Source organism: Haemaphysalis longicornis, unplaced genomic scaffold (genome assembly GCF_048455015.1).
Source record: "Haemaphysalis longicornis isolate Haplotype H1 unplaced genomic scaffold, Haemaphysalis longicornis Haplotype H1 scaffold_7, whole genome shotgun sequence".
Taxonomy (NCBI): domain Eukaryota; kingdom Metazoa; phylum Arthropoda; class Arachnida; order Ixodida; family Ixodidae; genus Haemaphysalis; species Haemaphysalis longicornis.
The window spans coordinates 42,410,393-42,428,648 of NW_027526422.1; the positions used below are offsets into that span (position 1 = coordinate 42,410,393).

At 46.4% G+C, this 18,256-nt stretch overlaps 1 protein-coding gene and 1 pseudogene across 1 annotated transcript in view; one reads left to right on the forward strand and one right to left on the reverse strand.

Annotated features, from left to right (window-relative positions):
* The window catches only part of LOC144145352 (uncharacterized), a 64,040-nt gene extending 51,198 nt beyond the window's left edge, over positions 1–12,842 (reverse strand). The window contains exon 1 of the mRNA XM_077676922.1: positions 12,495–12,842. The gene's annotated coding sequence lies outside the window, so the exon portion shown is untranslated. The remainder of the gene's footprint in view (positions 1–12,494) is intronic.
* Positions 1–18,256, forward strand: part of LOC144146270 (solute carrier family 13 member 1-like) — a 56,952-nt pseudogene that overhangs the window by 25,745 nt on the left and 12,951 nt on the right.

The following is an 18,256-nucleotide window of genomic DNA, read 5'->3' on the forward strand; positions in this document are numbered from 1 at the left end:
CAGGTTTATTTTCTATGTAGTGCATGATATGTGGGGTGCGTAGGACACCTGCTTGAGCTCGGCGGATGCAACTTGTCTTCGATCGCGGCCAAGAGATGGGGGGAACGCAGTTTTGTGTCTTGATCGGTGCGAAGGTCTACCAACTTTTGGTGCCTGGCTTGTCTTTCTTCGACGCGGGTGGTGTGGCGGTCGTATTACTCCGGCAGCGCAATTGGAGGCTCAGATTTGCGGAAGAGAATTTCGCGCGCGAGTTGGTGAGCCGCCACATTTCCTGGTATCCCTTGATGACCTGGAATCCAGCGGAGTCCAACCGAAAGCTCTGGTTGGGAGGTTAGATGCACTTCGAGAATGTTGCGAATGTGCGTGGCTATTTTAATTGTTGCGGCAGAAGAAGCGGATCGCATCCTGGCTGTCAGTCAGTATAAGCAGTTTCTGTCGGCCGGTGAAGTTCGTGATGACATCTGCTATGGCTAACGCTTCGGCATGACCGGCATCACTAATTCCTAGGAAGCGACGAGTACTTTGTTCGTTCCCGTAGTACGCGGCGGTAGCAACTATACCGTCGTCTGATACGGCGGCGTCGGTGTAGACCGGAGTGTAACCCTGGTCTATCTTCTGCGCCACTAAATGGTGGGTGGCACGCGCTCTGTGGGTTCTGCGCTCGTGGGCGTTTTCCACACTCATGTGGCGGGGGATAGGATGTACAGTCAGCCTCGGCAGGTGTTCCCAAGGAGGTCGTTCTATAATGTATCCTTCTGGTTCCTTAATTTGTGCCCCTAGGGAACGGAGTATAGCTCGCCCCTGTCTAGAGGCGCGCAGCCGAGACTCTTGCGCTTCTTTGTGGATGTCTATGCGAAGTGATATTGGAGTGTGAACTCCCATTCGTCGAATCTCATGGAGTGGGGTGTAATTTGGGAGTCCCAAGGCAACACGAATAGGTTTCCGCCGTTGTGTTTCTAATTTGTCTATCTGAGTGCGTGTTAGCCGCATGTAATGGGCTGCGTACATGATGCGGGGAATGATGAACGCCTCGAAAATTCGTAGTAGTTCATGTTCTTTTACCCGACGTCGCTTCCTTGAAATCTGTTTCATCATGTGCGTGATCTCATTGATCTGAGTCGTGATTTTTTTAACCCAAGTGTCCGCTTTGTCTTGTTGGTGAAGCCAAAAGCCGAGCACTCGAATTTCTTCTTTCCTTGCTATGGTGGGGCCGTCTGGTGTTAATTTGATCAAATTGCGGCTATGGTCAGAGCGGCCGGCTGGACCATCCTCCACGACGATGTATTCGGTCTTAGAGTTACAATCTCGGATGTGCGCGGTCCGGCGTGGTGCGGGCTTTCTCAGTGCTCTGTGCAAATTTACAGCTTTGTTCGTGTTGCTCGCGACTTATGGGCCTTGTGCGATGCGTTACGAAGAGCATCGACGGTCAGGCATTGCAGTGCAGCGGGTGATACATCGAATTTATTGAAGGAGAAGCCATCATAAGCGCTCTTCGCCCGTGAACATCCTTTGTTCCGCCGTTAGTGTGCGTGCACTGTGACCCCGCGGTAAACCAGCTTGCGGAGTGATGTGTGACCACGCCATGGCGAAATTTGTTGTCAGCGCTTGGGAATCCGTCAAGTCACGATGCTGGCTACGACGTTGTTATATATGCACAAGGTAAGTTCACTCTTTGGAGCGCTCGTGCACATTTCGGCTCGTGCATGGAGGAAGAATTCCGCGGGCGCCTCGCAGGCTTCGTGCCCCCACTTACATCTAATTGTGCTCTTGAGGCCGGCGGCCGCCGTCGCGACCGTTCGCCTCACAGACCGAAAGCTCGGCAACAAAATCAGGCGTCGTGAAATTGCCGTACTCGCTCTCTAACGCGTCCCGACAGCGTACGCGTCGACCGGGTGCTGGCGGAGTGCTTTATTGGCGCGAGTTCTGCTGTAAGAAAAGTAGGCAATATAAGAGGATGAAGGAGCATTTAAAAGAGATGAGAATTTACAGAGCGAAGGGGGAGCAAAGAATATCTAAGGGCAGGAAATGGTGCCAGGATGAAACTTATAACCGCGTGTGACGGAGTGAGCGTTCTGGCTGCAAGGCAGGGCGCGCGCGGGCGCGCGAGTACGGCAATTTCCCGACGCCTGATTTTGTTGACGAGCTTCAAGTGGACGGCACGCATATCGCGACGGTGGCAGCCAGGATCACAAGTAGGGTAGTTGGGCGCACTGCACGGTTTATGCATGCCGTCTCGAGAGCGACCTAACAGGTATGATGCGACCCAAGCCTGTGAGAGATACTCTATATAAGTGTAACAAATTGAAAGGTGAAGCCGTTGTACCGGTAATTCATATTTTCCCTTTACTCAGTCTGTTATTGTCTTCCGCACTGCTACATTGTTTTTGTGTATGCGTTATTGTTATGTATCCTAAGCTAAGGGTCTAATCCAACCTGCGAAGGCTACTGTGTCGAATGAATCAAACTGCAGACGCAATTCCGCAACAGAACGAAGGAGACCTGTATTACCACTACCGAGTTTTTGCAAAAAAAAACACCGTGATTAAAGTAAAATAGGAGTTTGACAAGCGAAGTTTACGAAAATGAAAAAAAAAAATATTTGAAGGAGGTCGAATCAAACCAGTGCTTTTCAGAACAATTAGAGGCACGAACACTGCGCCACGCAACCACACCTGACAGCGCTAGGCTGGGAGGCAGAACTACCAGTCACATAGAGGCCAGTGTGTTAATCAATTAGGAGACATGGCGGCAAAATGTCTTTAAGAGCTAATGTACTGGCCGCCGGCACTATATCCCCTTCCTAATTTGAATGATTGCTTGAAAAAAGAGTTCCGGGAGTGAGGGCAGAGGCTCAAGTGCCATGTGCCGAACGTGGCCTAAAACTTACTCCACTCTAGCTAAGAAACACAATGCCAAGGAATATAACAAATTGATTAATTGCTTTTGAAAAATACAGAGAAGTATGTATTCACAGAACTCGCATTTCAACACAAAGCGTCTTTACACAAGTCTGATGCGTTACCTTGACACCCTGACCGCAAGCAGACACTTGGCTGAAAATGCAGATGGAAATGGTCTGTTGTGAGTGTAGTCGTTGCAAATAGACTACACAATATTGTCATATGTTCGTCTGCTACCATGGAGGGCCAATTCTGTGCATGTATCTTTCCGTGAATTTCTTATTAGCAATTTTTTGCCTTAGGTCGCAGGGAACTTGTGCTAGGACCAGGCACAGGAGTCAAACTTTGAAATCGATGAATACCAGGTTTGACATAACCACTTGTTCAACTTGCTAGCATAAACTGAAATCTGCCATTGCTTCTAATCACAACGTGCTGACTGGCTTTCGCGGCACAATTTTGAATAAGTTGGACTGAATGTGGTCAGTAATAGCAATATCACTGAGAGCACGTTGGCTGAACGTGGCATCAGACGCGCCACTAACACTAGACTGTCAGTGAGTGCAGGCTTAGCCAATGACTTCTTAGAGATTTTCTGCCTCTAGGAATGACCCAAATGATTGGTCAGCGTGATATCACTAAATTGTTTTTTGCTTCAAGGCCCTGCACCATACACAGCGCTTCTCACGGCGAAAGTAGGTGCCGAAGCCAAGGCGAAGTATGTATGTATGTATGTTTGTGGTTTATTGGCGCAAGGGTTTCTAAGACCAAAGAGCGCCAGAACTATGTTATGTGTTCTTTCAATAGTCATGTTTGTGCTTAAAATATGTATGAAATGAGTATGATACATCTTAAAATACTGTATATATGGGTGTAGAGGGCCCGTCCACTAAAGCATGAAGATGTTCATAATGGTGGCTGAAATGGATCATGGGTGCAACGTGATGCACCTCGAGCCAAAGAGCATGCGGCGAGAGTGGGCCTCCCGTGCGGACAAAGGGAGCATGAGGGCCTCACTCACTGCTCGTAGGCTCTGAGGTCACGCACTGTACGAGATGAGTTTTAAAAACTTGATGTCTGCAAGATAACTTAAAAGACTTTTGTTTGTAAACATAGGTTCATCTCCTAAAAACAGTGAAGGATGTAGTGGAATGTTGTAGGTATATATTTTCGGGAAATGCCGTTTTCTGGCTTCATTGCAGAATGTGCACTCAATTAACACATGGAGGACGGTGAGCCGTTCCCCACACTTGTTACAAACAGGTGGGAGTGTTCCATTCAAAAGATATGTGTGTGTAGCGTAAGTGTGGCCTATTCGCAGTCTGCAAATGGATACTTCAATGAATCTGTTTCGTTTTTCTGTTGTGCATCTTCCTAGGTTTGGTTTTACTGAGTGGAGCTTTTTGTCTGTGTGTGTGTCCCACATGTGCTGCCAGCATTTACGGATTCCCCTCCGGATTACTGGTTTCAGATCGAGGTGAGGGACCTGCGCTACATCAACACCACTACGTAGGGCCGCCAAAGTGGCGTTCTGGTCAGCAATTTCATTGCCCAGAATGCCACTGTGTCCAGGGATCCAGCCAACAAGTATTTTTAGCTTTGACTTATAGGCAGTTATAAGAGCTTTAAAAAGGTGGTTTAGAATAACGTTTTTTGTGGGCTTAAAGGAATCCAATGCAATTACTACGCTTAGGGAGTCTGTGTAGATGACTGATTGTTGTATTTTGTTTTGTGTAATGTGTTCCACTGTGATTAGAATACCATAGGCTTCTGCTGTAAAGATGCTACAATTTCTGTTCAATGTCCTTGTGCTGGCAAAGTCCGGGCCATGTGCAGCACAGGACACAGAAGAAGAAGACTTGGAAGCATCTGTGTAAAAAGAGGCGCATGGATATCTGTGTTGTAAACTTAAGAAATGCTGTAAAATCAATTCGCGGGGTGCACGACGCTTGTCAATTTGTTTAAAGGATGTGTCACAATGAATAGTTGACATGTCCCAAGGTGGGACTATATCGGCGATACAGGTTTTTATGCCGTCATCTAAAGACACCCCTATCTCCTCTGCAAGGCCTTTGACACGCAAGGCTACAGGGGCAGGGATCGACGGGCGCGCTAAATACAAATGGGCGGATGAGATGTCATTCACAATAGAATTGCATGGGTGATTCGTCATAGACATTGTCCTAATAGCATAGAGGAGTGCTGTATAAGCACGCTGGTGCTCTAGGCACCAGTGGTCGCATTCTACATAAAGACTCTGGATTGGACTTGTCCTGAAGGCTCCAGAGGCAAGGCGAAGGCCCAAATGTAGTACTGGGTCTAACATTTTTAAGGCAGTTTTAGACGCGGACCCGTATGTTACACTTCCATAGTCTATACGTGACCTAACTAAACTCACAAAGAGACGTAGAAGGCAGTCTTTATCAGCACCATAAGACTGATGTGACAACACTTTTAAAATGTTAATGGTTTTTAGGCATTTTTGTTTGAGTTTGCTGTACGTACGTTAGTTTTCCGTCAAGTACAACACCTAAAAACTTGTGTTCTTTCTTGACAGCAATCCGTTCTCCGTTCAGTGTGACATCGGGTTCTCGACGAATTCCACGCTGTCTTGTGAATAACACACATGTACTTTTGTGAGGATTCAATTTAAAACCATTTTCTTCCGTCCATTTTGCAAGCCTGTTCACACCTAACTGTATCTGCCTTTCACATATGGACTGATTGCATGACCTAAAGCTTATTTGGACGTCGTCAACATACATTGAGTAGGAGATTGAGGGTGGCAACGATTTCCCAAGTGAATTCATTTTAATTATAAACAGAGTACAGCTTAATACTCCACCCTGGGGAACCCCATTTTCTTGTATGTATTTTCTTGATACCACTGTCCCTACTCTTACTCTAAATGTCCGCTCCGACAAATAACTTTCAATAGTGTTTAGCATATGTCCAGACACACCGAATGCCTTGAGATCAAGCAGTATGCCGTAACGCCAAGTTGTGTCGTATGCTCTTTCTAAGTCAAAGAAAACAGAAAGACAGTGCTGTTTGTGGATAAAAGCATCTTTGACATACGACTCAAAGGCAACTAGCTGGTCAGTTGTGCTTCGACCTGATCGGAAACCAGCCTGACAACTGTCCAGGATACCGTTATATTCAAGAAAATGGATTAGCCTCTTATTTACCATTTTTTCAAAAACCTTTCCTAAGCAACTTGTCAGAGCTATTGGTCGGTAACTGGCAGGTAGTGAGGCATCTTTCCCCTGTTTTAATACGGCAACTACAACTGCTTCTCTCCAAGCTCTCGGAAAGTATCCCGCCGCCCATATTTTGTTGAACAAGTGCAAGAGTGTTCGGAGAGTTTCTGGGTGCAGATGTTGTATCATTGTGTATGATATACTATCTGCCCCAGGCGCTGAAGCCTTACATGTTCCCAAGGCGACCAAAAGCTCTGTTATGGAAAATTCCGTGTTGTATGGTTCGTCAGATCTTTTGTTATCACGAATCGGTTTCTTCTCCATAGATATTTTGTGTCGTAAGAAAGCATTCGTGTAATGAGCAGAACTCGATACATATGAAAAGTATTTCGCAAGTGTGTTTGCCTGGTCCTCTAGGGTATCGCCTGTACTGTTGACCAAAGGTAGGGTGTGTGTTTTCCGTCCATTAAACTTTTTAATTCTGTTCCATATTTGCCTGCATCTGTGTACGAGTTGATAGAAGTCACGAAAGAGCGCCAGCTATCTCTTTTTGCTTGCTGGCGAATGCGTCTTCCTTGTGCTTTTGCACGTTTGAAGGAAATCAAGTTTTGCGTAGTGGGGTACCTGCGAAGGACACCCCACGCCTTATTTTGAGCCTGCCGCGCAAGCCTACATTCTTCATTCCACCACGGCCTCCTAGTGTTAGGTGTGGCACCGGATGTTTGCGGAATTGAGCCCTCGGCAGCATGAAGAATGTGTGCAGTCACCAGTTCACAGGCTTCGTCAATGCCCAAATAGCTTAAGGACGTGTATGAAAGCTGAGATAATTGTTTAAATTTTAACCAATCAGCACCAGATTCCTTAAACTTTTTATGGCAGATGGAACTGTTACGGGCTTTATCAATGCCTTTCAAGATGACAGGGAAGTGGTCGCTCCCATAGGGGTTGTCGTCCACTTCCCATTCAACAGCCGGAAAGAGGACAGAAGAGCCGATCGCCAAGTCTATGTGTGAGTATGTATTGTGTGTAGTGTTGTAGTATGTCGGCTCTTTTTTGTTAAAGAGACAAGCTCTGGATGAGAAGAGGAATTTTTCTATCAAGCGGCCCCGGGAATCTGTGCGTTCAGATCCCCATAGTGGGCTGTGTGCATTCAGGTCACCTACGAGTAGGAACGGTTCCGGCAGCTCATCTATGAGAGACTCAAATTCAGAGCTAGATAAACGATATTCAGGGGGAATGTATAGTGAGCAAATTGTTGTTAATCTGTTGAAAATAATTGCCCGGATTGCAACCGCTTCTAGGGCGGTACGCAATTGAAGAGATTGGCAAGGGATAGATTTTTGCGTAACTATAGCTACGCCCCCAGAGCAGTGCGTGCAGCTATCTCTGTCTCTCCTAAATACTGAGTATTGGTTCAGGAAATTGGTGTGCTTAGGTTTCAAGTGTGTTTCCTGTAAACATAGGATGGCTGATCGCGTTTTGTGTAGGATTTCATATATATCATCTAGGTTTTTAATAAGGCCCCGGCAGTTCCACTGTGTAATTATTTGTGCTACCATAAATGTTTAGGGAGGAGATTTTACCTGGTGTAGATGAGGACTCGGGCTGGATGTATACTATCTATCAGTTCTGACTTGGGCCTGTGACACGGGTGGCTGGTGGCTTTTTGCCTCGCCCCGCCATGGTGCGCTGTTCTCTTTCCGCCTTTGGCACTGGCAGAGACGGTGTTACCTCCATGTCATCATCTAAGTGGTGTGACAGTGACGAGATGGAGTCCTTGCGGACTCCACCTCGGTATATGTTCGAAGTGGAGGCAGGAGCCCCTGCCGTCCCCGACTGTTTGTTGGACACAGAAGTGGTCGTGGGACCGACCACATCTACGTCCATGGCCGCCTGCAGTCTGGCAGCCGGAAGAGGAGGATTGACGGCAGAGCCGTCACTCCTCACACTCGCAGCTAACACAACACTTGCGGGCGCCACAGGTGTCGTGTCGGATGGTTGGGCTGCCTTGGGCAGCACCTGGGGGGGGGGGGGCTGGGACGGCACCAAGTCTGCTTCGCAGTACTGGGTGGCCGCCGTGACTAGACGCCGCTCCGCCCCCCGGTGAGCTGCATCGGCATACCTTTGCGAAAACATTGAGTGTTTCTGTCGTGCTTCTTGATAGGTAATGTTCTGGGTGACCTTCATGTTTATGATTTCTTTCTCGGCTTTGAATTTAGCACATGACCGAGAGTATGCAGCGTGGGGTTGTTCACAGTTGGTACATTTCAATACGTTAGAAGCACAGTTCTCTGAAGGGTCATGATGTCCTGCGCACTTGGCACATGTCAGTTTTCCGCTGCAGGTGGTAGTACTGTGCCCATACCGCTGGCACTTGAAGCAGCGGCGTGGGTTGGGTATGTAAGGTCGTACGTTGCAATGAAGGAAGCCTGCAGTGACAGACTCCGGTAGGACACTTCGGTCAAAAGTTAGGATCACATGTTTAGTTTTTACTTCTTTGTCATCGCGTCTGATCATTATTCTTCTTACCGCAGTAACGCCCTGGTCACGCATGCCCTCGAGGAGGTCAGACTCACTTTCATTGAGCAGGTCCATCTCAGATATGACGCCCTGCGAGCTGTTAAGGCTCCGGTGTGGCGTTACAGCTACTTCAAGGCCAAGTAGGTCGGTCTGGTTGAAGAGACTATCAGATTGTTTTTTAGTGCATAGTTCTACAAGCACGTCCCCCGATGTCAGCTTCTTTGCCTTGTAGTTCGCGCCAACTACATTCTCAATGAACTTGGCAATTAAGAAGACCGACTTGCAGGTAACTGGAGATTCCTTGCCTTAGATTGTCTCACTAAGAAGCGAGGAAAGTTGTCCGGGGTGTTAAATTTCATGTTGGGCAGAGGTCTGAAAATTACATCGGTGCGGGCCCTTTTTGGGGCCCGATCATTTGGAAGAGAGGGTTTCGAAAGTACCATGCGACATAGTATAAAGTAGGGAACTGGGGTACTTTCTTCTTTGACGTTACCCTGATGGTCAAAGAGGTCCCGGAGCTCCCAGCCTGATAGACAGACAGGGAGCCCATCAGCCGGAGCTTGACCAGGGCTCCGACGGCCACCGTTCACGGCTTCTAACCCTTCACCTTTCAACTTCTCGCCACGGTAGGTAACAGCTTAAGTATGGGGGGCTCGGGGTACGCGGTGTCGCCACTCACCGTCACCAAGATTACTCAAGGTGCCCCGTGCGGGGCCAAGGCGAAGAGCAAAGCAAGAAAGAGAATGCAAATGTATTTATTGGGCCGTGCATGCTTACATGCTACCGGACTCAAAGTTGCGTGTGCAGTCCCGAGAAGCCCGCTCAAGTGCTATAGACAAGTGTTTTACTGGCTGTACATCCCTGTTTATAGTAATTGTCATGATATTTTATTTTCCGTCACTTATCTGCATTGCAGTTCACAAGGGGTGTTGCTGGCCGGATTTTGTGTACGTACTTTATTCTCATTTCTTTTCCATTTTTATTTTTTGTTTGGGAAGCGAGCTAAACTTCCATTCTCTAGAGGGAAGAAGCACCTGTGACGGGCTGGGAGTAAGACTGATTTAGTGCGCCACTTGTGATAGTGGCCGCCAGCTGCAGGAGAAGGGGAGGAAACGGAAGGGTTTTGGCAAACGATGACGACGCACAACTTAGCCATAGAAAGCTTCTCTTCAAAAACTGCTGTTGCATATTGGTAGGCACAGAAATTCAGCTCTTGTAGTTAACCACAAATTTAATGCTGTAATTCTGTGTTCAAGTGCATGCCAAGTTTGTGACATTCATTGAACTCTTATTTTGCAGCATATACAAGCACGGAGAATAAGGTCGACACAATAAGGCTGAAGGCGAGCCGGTGATCCCTTCTATCTCGGGAGCTGGAGTAAGCCTGCTGCAGCGAGTCACAACTAAATGCGTACCGCTAGCAAAGATAAAGTAAGCCTGTGTATCCGAAAAACAGTGGCCACGTGACATGTGTTTGCATGTTTTATCACAAGGATGAAATGCACACATTGAATAATTCTTTTTCCCATTTCTTCCTACACACACGAATGAAACAGTACACTGTACAGATATTATATTACCTTCAAGTTGGCTAGTCACCTTTATTGGGTCTCAATAAGTACTTAAGAAAAAGATATTTTAAAACTCAACAAAACGTGCAAAGTATATTCAATTTAAACTGTATAAGGAACCTATATAGAAACGTAATAGCGTTAATCTATTCAGTTTCAATAAATACTTAATAGAAACATTTTTTGGAACTTAACAGAGTTAATCTATCAAGTTTCGATAAGTACTCGATACAAAACGTCTTTTGAAACTCAATAAATAGTTTTATGTATATTCAATGTAAACTCTATAGATAACTTTAATACCAACCTAATAGAGTTGCTCTATCGAGTTTCAATAACTACTCGATAGAAAAAGTCCTGAAACACTTCATCCCATTTCAATAGGAACGTGGTGGCCAAATAACTTTTTAAACTCTATAGGCAGAGACAATAGAAACTTAAGAAGAAATCGTTAGGTTCTTTCGACAAAGTTCAATAAACTTTCAATACCATCACGATAGAAATTTTTGTAAGGGTTAGTTATGCAAATATCAAGACATGTGGTAATGTTAGGGGTGAATCTAGTTGGTATGTTGATCACGTTATTACAGGCATGTGTGTTCAAAATATCTCCATACTCCCTTTCAGAACGGCTTTTTGACATGACGCCAATGTTTATATCTCCAAGAATCATAAACAGTACATTCATAGAATGAAGAAAATAAAATGCGCTTTCAAGAAATGTAAGAAATTCACACACAATCCCCGAGGGTGGCCTGTACAAGGCGCCAACAACATTAGATGTTACAATAAATTGACTTTCCACGTTTTTATTGGCTTGGTTACATCATCAATAACACGGAATTGCAGATCACTTTTGAGATATTATATCATTACACCACCACCTCTTTTATTTAATCTGTTCAGGGTTACACTCCTGTAGCCTTTGAGGTGGGGTGAGAGGTCTGCATCTGTCAGCCAAGTCTCCGTAAGGACGATTGCATCAAATCTGTAGTTAAAGAACTGAAGCAAATTCATAGATCATCGTTCTTATTTTTATATATGTTTAAATGCAGTGCCCGGATACCTCCTCTTTTGTCACCAAATGTTTCGTTGAAAGCCTCATGATCATAATAGCAACAACCTGTCCCTATGGCCGGTATTCAATGGCGTGGAATGCATGCAGGCAAACATGCGAGTGCGCCGCCATATCTGTGGCCAAGCGTCTGTTGCTAGGCGACGTTGTGCGCACGGCCCCCAGATCAGGCACCCCTCTTCTCCTCCATGCAGCCGTGTGAGTGCGCCGTCACTCTCGTTACGTCGGGCTCCGCGGGATGGCGGTACTTGTCCATGTCCGTGGCGCATCGGCCATGTCTGTGGCCGTTTCCAGTGTTGTCAAGCGAAGAAATTGACCGCTAAACTTTTCAACGAATACCATCTATAGTGGCCATTTAAGGGGGAAAACACAGTCGGGGTATTTATTCTTGCTCAGTTTGTCATCTTTTCAACGTCGCCCACACGTGCGATCCTGCGAGCATGGGAGTCCTCATCCTTCTAGCAAAGACCTTCACCCCAGCGGTCCTGACAAACTTCCAGCCGACCGTTTTTTTAGAGCAACCGCTGCGCCGAGCAGTGTCTTATTTGATGGGGTAAGGTGCTCGTTCCCTTTCACTGCCGTGCTGTTACCGCCATAGTCAAGGTCGGTCGTTGTGGTTATCTGCTTCCTACATTTCTGAAAAAATATATCTCGCTTCGATCGCTGAACAAAGCGCACGGTTACATTCTTTAAATTCGGTCGGAAAGTCGGGACACGGTGGCATACGTCGATATCTGAGTCTGTTATCGGCTCGTGTACGTGACTTCCAATTCTTTTGAGCACATCTATTACGTCACCATCGCCCGGCACTCCCTTTATTTCCAAGTTAGCTCGCGAGTGCTGCTCGAGGTCTTCGATTCTTACACTGAGCCTGCCGTTTTCTACGCGAAGTTTTTCATTTTGCCGCGAGAGCGCTAGCAGTTCTTTTCGAAGCTCCTTTAATTCAGTCCTAATGTCGTTTATACCACCCCAGCTATCACTACAATGTTTTACACTGTCCTTTAGGGTTGGAAGGTGAGCCCTTAACTTTCGCTTGAGGTCTTCAAGGGCCTTTTGCATTTCCTTCATTTCCTTGCTCATTGCACCAAAAATACCACAGTACCGAAAACACAAGAACAACCTTATCAACCCTTCAATACATCAGCTCATCAATACATCAATATCAATGCTGGGTTCGGCAGCAATGCGCTCAAAATCGGCACAGTCACTACACAATGAGGACTCTTACCTGCAAAGACCGCAGGAATCAGTGCCGCGTTCAAAGCGCACCGCTGCCGAACAGAGGGCTGGGCCGTCGTACTACGTCCTCCTTTTATGGTGGAATATTGTCGTCCAGTGGCGCCTGTGTCTTGACCTGCGCAGTCCTGCTTGTAGCCTGCCGGTGCTTTCCGAGTCCGTTGATAAGGCGATGTTGAAACGGGCGTTAGCCCGGTCTTGCCAGCAGCCGGTGGAAGGGCAGCGTTTCTTGCTGAATGAGGCCACGTGTTGCAGGAACTGCAAAGAGCGCAGGAATCAGTGCCGCGTTCAAAGCGCACCGCGGCCGAACAGAGGGCTGGGCCGCCGTACGTCCTCCTTTTATGGTGGAATCGCGTCGTCCAGTGGCGCCTGTGCTATAGAGAAATAAAAATTAGAAGAGAGGACACTCGGGCTTATCGCAGCCGAATGGTCTGACTCTTGGGTCAGTCGGGCAGTTGGCGCAAGTGGTCAAAAATATATATTGAAAATTAAGCTAACACACAATATTATACATTTAAAATTTTGTTACACATTAAACTACACACTTTTATTTATGTAACCAGTTGAATGGCTGTGAATGTAAATTTTCGTGGCTTCTGTGTGCACGATTTGAAGGCAAGCCTGGCCAAGCCGCAAGCCGTTATTTGGCTTTTTCGGCAGCGTTTGCACGTGCGTTTCTGCCGCATTGTGCAAACCTCTGTTGTGCAGGAGGAACCGCCCAGTGCTTTTTTTGCGACATGGGTTTTGCATGCTGAACGAAAGGTAAGACTTTTTTTAAAGTGCTGGTGTGGCGTATCATATTTACGTTTCCTTGTACTGCAAACGCTTGGAGCACTACGTAGCCTCAGTGAAATCCTGCATAGCTAGTTGTGCGTGTTTAGGATAAGAGCTTAGGGAACGCCCTGGAAACGCGTAAGACACCATTTTTTTAGCCGGACGTAATGATATTTTAGGCAGGTTCCGCCGTTTTCTCAAGCGCTGAGGCATGTCACCGGTACGTGCCCGTCGTCGCACGTAGCGTTTACGTGCCGCAAACGACGGCGGTGAGTTGCGGAAGTGGCCGGCCGGCCGGCCGGCGGTCCGTAGTCGAAGCAGGCGTTGTGCGCTTTCGCTGGACTGAATTACGTTAGCAGCACGCTTTGTTGAACTATGCTAGCTAGCCATTGCTAGCTTGGGCAACTGTTACTGCTATTATTTATTATGGCCGTGATGCACTACAAAGCCGTCCGGGCAACGTACGCGACGAAGTAGCCGTATCTGCATTATTTGGCTTATCTGGGCATAACCAGGAGCCGTACACTCATCGTAAAGTTTTACAGGTTCGTGCATACTAAGCTGCCTGCGTACAAAGCGAATCCACTCGCCGATGCCAAAGACGTGCGCGCGTCGCTTCGCTTTGGCGCGTCCGGTGCAGTGAAAACGCGTCTTTAGTCGGCAGATAACAGCTTTGCTCGAGGTGGGGTGAGTACGCAGTAAATTGAAACCGTAAAATTTGGTCTTCGTTCTACATCGTATATGAAGTCCGGTATCGCAGGCATTGCATGAACTGTTCCCCACTGGCCGTTTTTTGAAGCGTTTGCTTTTTTTTCGCTAGTCATATTTTGACTAGTTTCATAAAACACGTATTGCGCAGATTGCACCTATTCAGTAGGAGCTGTGTGTGTTCTTGTCATGTTTTTCAGTCCATGGCCTTTTGGGGTTATCAGTACGTCGCTCACTACTCTTTGCCATGGTGCCAACACAGCGGCCAAATATACCTTCGCCAGGGGCCCGTTCCCGGGATGCGTTTCTTTCGCCGGCCCGTGGGGCCACAGGTGTGTTTGGGCTTTGTATTACGTTTATTTCACTCTCACTTTTCGTTCTGATTTTACAAAAAAGACAAAGGAATTCAGGCTATGTGAACAGCATTATCATTTTTGTTAAACCAAAGAATAGCTGAATTGCATTAAGAATGTGCCTAACCAGTGTTGCGAAATTACAAAGACCCATATTTTTAGTGTTGCTAATAGCGCGACCACATGATTGCTTAATAGATTGAGAACTTATGATGTAAATATGTGGCATGCGCTGGGGGCAATACTTGAGTACTAGTTGCAGTTAAATTTACAGACTGTTCGCAGGTCATCTGTCATTGCAAATAGTTTGTGTTCTATATCCCCTATCACCTGTGCAGGCGTACAGGTGCCATCAAGACAGAGCCAACCAGCCAGCTGCATTCGTCATACAAGACATGGTGGAAGCACTTCATGGCACAGGAATTCATGGATCCTGCCCTTACACGACTCACAAAAATGGCCGTGCCAACTGTTCTCCCAGAGTTATTCAGTTGTATTATTGAGTGCCTGCAATGCTTCTTGCTGTCTTACTGATGCTCCTGTTGGGTACCGAAACTATATTCCATTATTGAACCTTGCCATTAGCATCCGGAAATCGAACGCAAGTTTCGGCAATCAATAAGGCGTGACAACTGAAAAGCCTATCGTTGACACAAGAACAAACTTTTTTTTTATCTCTGACGTGCCTCATCTCATTAAAACCACTCACAACAGCGTCTACTCTCCAAACTACACACGGAAATTATTGTTGCTGCTAGCACTAATATTGTGAAACAGTACATCCACGAAAACGAGACTGCCAGGGTATGAGGTCATGCTAAATGTCGTTGCTTGTCACCGTAAGTGCCGCGTGTTGTTGGAGTGACCTAGATGAGAACCATGTTGGGACCTACGTTGTCAAATGCACCCATAACGTGCTCAGCAAGGATGCCTGTCTTATCTGAGAAGAACTTCTTGCTGGGCTTTTTGGTGAATAGTTTCCAGTGCCTGTCTCGTCTACTCTGTTTCTTTGCCCATGTTTTTTGTTGCGCTCCAAATGATGGCTCTATTGCTGCGCCTTAGAAGTTCGTCGATACTTAGTGTAACCCCTCAATAAGGAAAACTTTAGTCGGGTGTTTTTTTGCTGGTGAATTGTGTACCCGCGTCGTGGTAAATAGATGCACTTGAAGTAAGTGCAGTGTAAGCCGACTGTGTAGTGTGGTGGTCCTTTTCGGGACTCTTTGTTTTCAGGTGAAGCACAGTTTGCAAATATACGCAGTGCTCCCATGATGTGCCTCGTAAATCAAATTGCACTGTAATAAATCTTGTTGTAAACAGGCAGATAAAATGTATAATGCCATGCTGAATGCTCATATTTGGTGCAATCCGCGAGCATACAGGCGGCACAGACATTTTTAACCTCTGTCATAGCACATGGTGGATTGCGAAACATGCCTGATGTAAAGTGTACCTTGGTAGCATTCCTCACTGCCTTGTGCCTGGTTATGAGATGCAAATCATAGTAATGTCAAGTTCAGTTGTGCATTTGTGCGCGGCACTGTTGCAATTGTGCCCGACTGCGTGTTCGAAATGGCAAAAATGTGGCACGTGGTCCCACAAACGTTGTTGCGTTACCTTATGGGACTCTGTAATGTGTCACCATTGTCTCATACACAAGAAGCAACTACTGCTTCCCTGTTTCTTATATTAGCCTGTTCGTATTGAGAGCGGAAGACGTGAATTTGTGTGCTTTAATCGAGCCTGGAAACTTTCGGTTCACTACGTACACGTACCTAAAATAACCCCGCCTGGCCCTTTACATTTACGGCGGAGGCGACACTTTCGGAAGGTAACCCAGCTTCTCGGGAAAATGCACCCTTGCGAGAAACCAATAGGAAGTTGATTTTTTTCCTCTTAACGTTTTCGCGTGGGCATGTCCACACAAATGTGATTTCTGTACAATTACTGCTACTGATTTGAAATTACCCAGAGGCAATAGACAAGCAAGGTCATCAAAACCTTTTTGGTGAACTGGCCGCAAGTGTTTCCCTTCTTTCACATTCTAACTGGGGAAATTGCCAGATTAAAAAATTATCTACGGAGATTGTGATCGTAAACAGTTGCAAGTATCCCAGCGTCTAGATTTTGTTATGGTTGATATTTTTGTATGACTGCAAGAGCGCACACAGTCTGAGGCTGCTGTAGATACAAGTAAAACTGGCGATGACTGATTCTTCTGGGTTTTCTGAGTTTTCAGTTACCATGGAGAATAAATCATTTGTGTGGCTGTGGTGCCTTTACTTGTGAATTTTTTTTCGGAGGCGTGTTTTCCTCTCAGTGCTGTGTATTGTGTCTGTTGTGGCATATTACCTACAGTTTATTACTATATCTGTATTGCAAAGAATGATGACAATTTGAAGTTGTTCCGTTTAGTGCCATGCAATAAATATTTCTTCATTTATGAGGTCTTTTATGTGGTTTGACAAGATGTGAACACACGACAGAATTATGAACCATCTGCAAATTGTACTGTTAAATTGCAAAAAAAAAATTTCTTTTAAAAGCATGCGGGCCCCAAGCCCGAGAATGATATATATATATATATATATATATATATATATATATATATATATATATATATATATATATATATATATATATATATATATATATATATATATATATATATATATATATATATATATAACGCTAACTAATGCATGAAAGCGCCCGAATACCGTACCGATGCCCGTCGCCGTGAGCAGCGAATTAAACCCGTTCAAACTACCTGCTAAAATCGGTGTCCGTGAAGCCGAAACCGACAGTGAACAGTTAGTAGTTTGTATGCCCGTTCGGCGCGCTACATGTTAACGAAACACTATACAGTCAATTCGGCCGCAGGGCTCTATGGGAATGTCCTCTATTACTAGTATTTCTTTCTCTATGCCTGGGTCGTGTCCTGTGCAGTCCTGCTTCTGGCGTGCCGGTGCTTTCCGAGTCTGTTGATAAGGCGATGTTGAATCTGGCGTTAGCCCGTTCTTTCCAGCAGCCGGTGGAAGGGCAGCGTTTCTTTCGGAAAGAGGCCACGTGTTGCAGGAACTGCAAAGAACACAGGGATCAGTTCCGCGTTCAAAGAGCACTGCTGCCGCTGACAAACTGTTCCGTACGAATGGACATTTTAGATGCAAAGCATCTCTTAGTCGACGCTCTGTCGTCCGGCATCCGGCGTCCGCACCTCTCCTCCTCTCCACACCAGCTGTGATAACACCACTCTCTTTCCTCCTCCTCTCCACATCACCTGTGCGCTAGCGCGCGCTGCTCCTCCTCTCGACACCACCTCTGCGCTACGTGCGCTGCTCCTCCTCCTCTCCCCTCTCCACACCAGCTGTCCAATCAGGCGCATGCGCGTTGCTCCTCCTCTCCACTCCCTCTGCTCTACAAATAAACCCGGTGCGCGCTCCGCTCAGTTGCTTCTACTGCGCCGTCCGATGACCGGAAATGGACGCCAACGATTCCTTCAGCGAACTGGCCGGCACACCTTCAACTAGCGCCAGCCAGCACACTGTCAGAACAGCGAGCACCTCCGAAGACAAGGCTGCACAGAGGAGAGCTCGCGACGCCGAACGTAAACGGCAGCGTCGAGCAGCGGATTCCTCGCTTCGGGAACGAGAAGCCGCTTTGAAACGCCAGCGGCGAGTAGCTGATCCAGATTGCACGGCTTTGCATCCCCTCAGGGTTCCCACGTGGGAAGATGGTGTAATTTTTTTCTGGGGCAGGTTCTTGCAATGTTTCTCTACAAAATGTATATTCTAATTTTTTTACTAACGGTGGTTTGTTATACACAACTACTTTTTTATCATTTTCTTCGGCAACTAGACAAAAAGTTTCATTTTGATATATTTTTTTCAAAACTACGATGTATGAAAACATTTTAAAAACT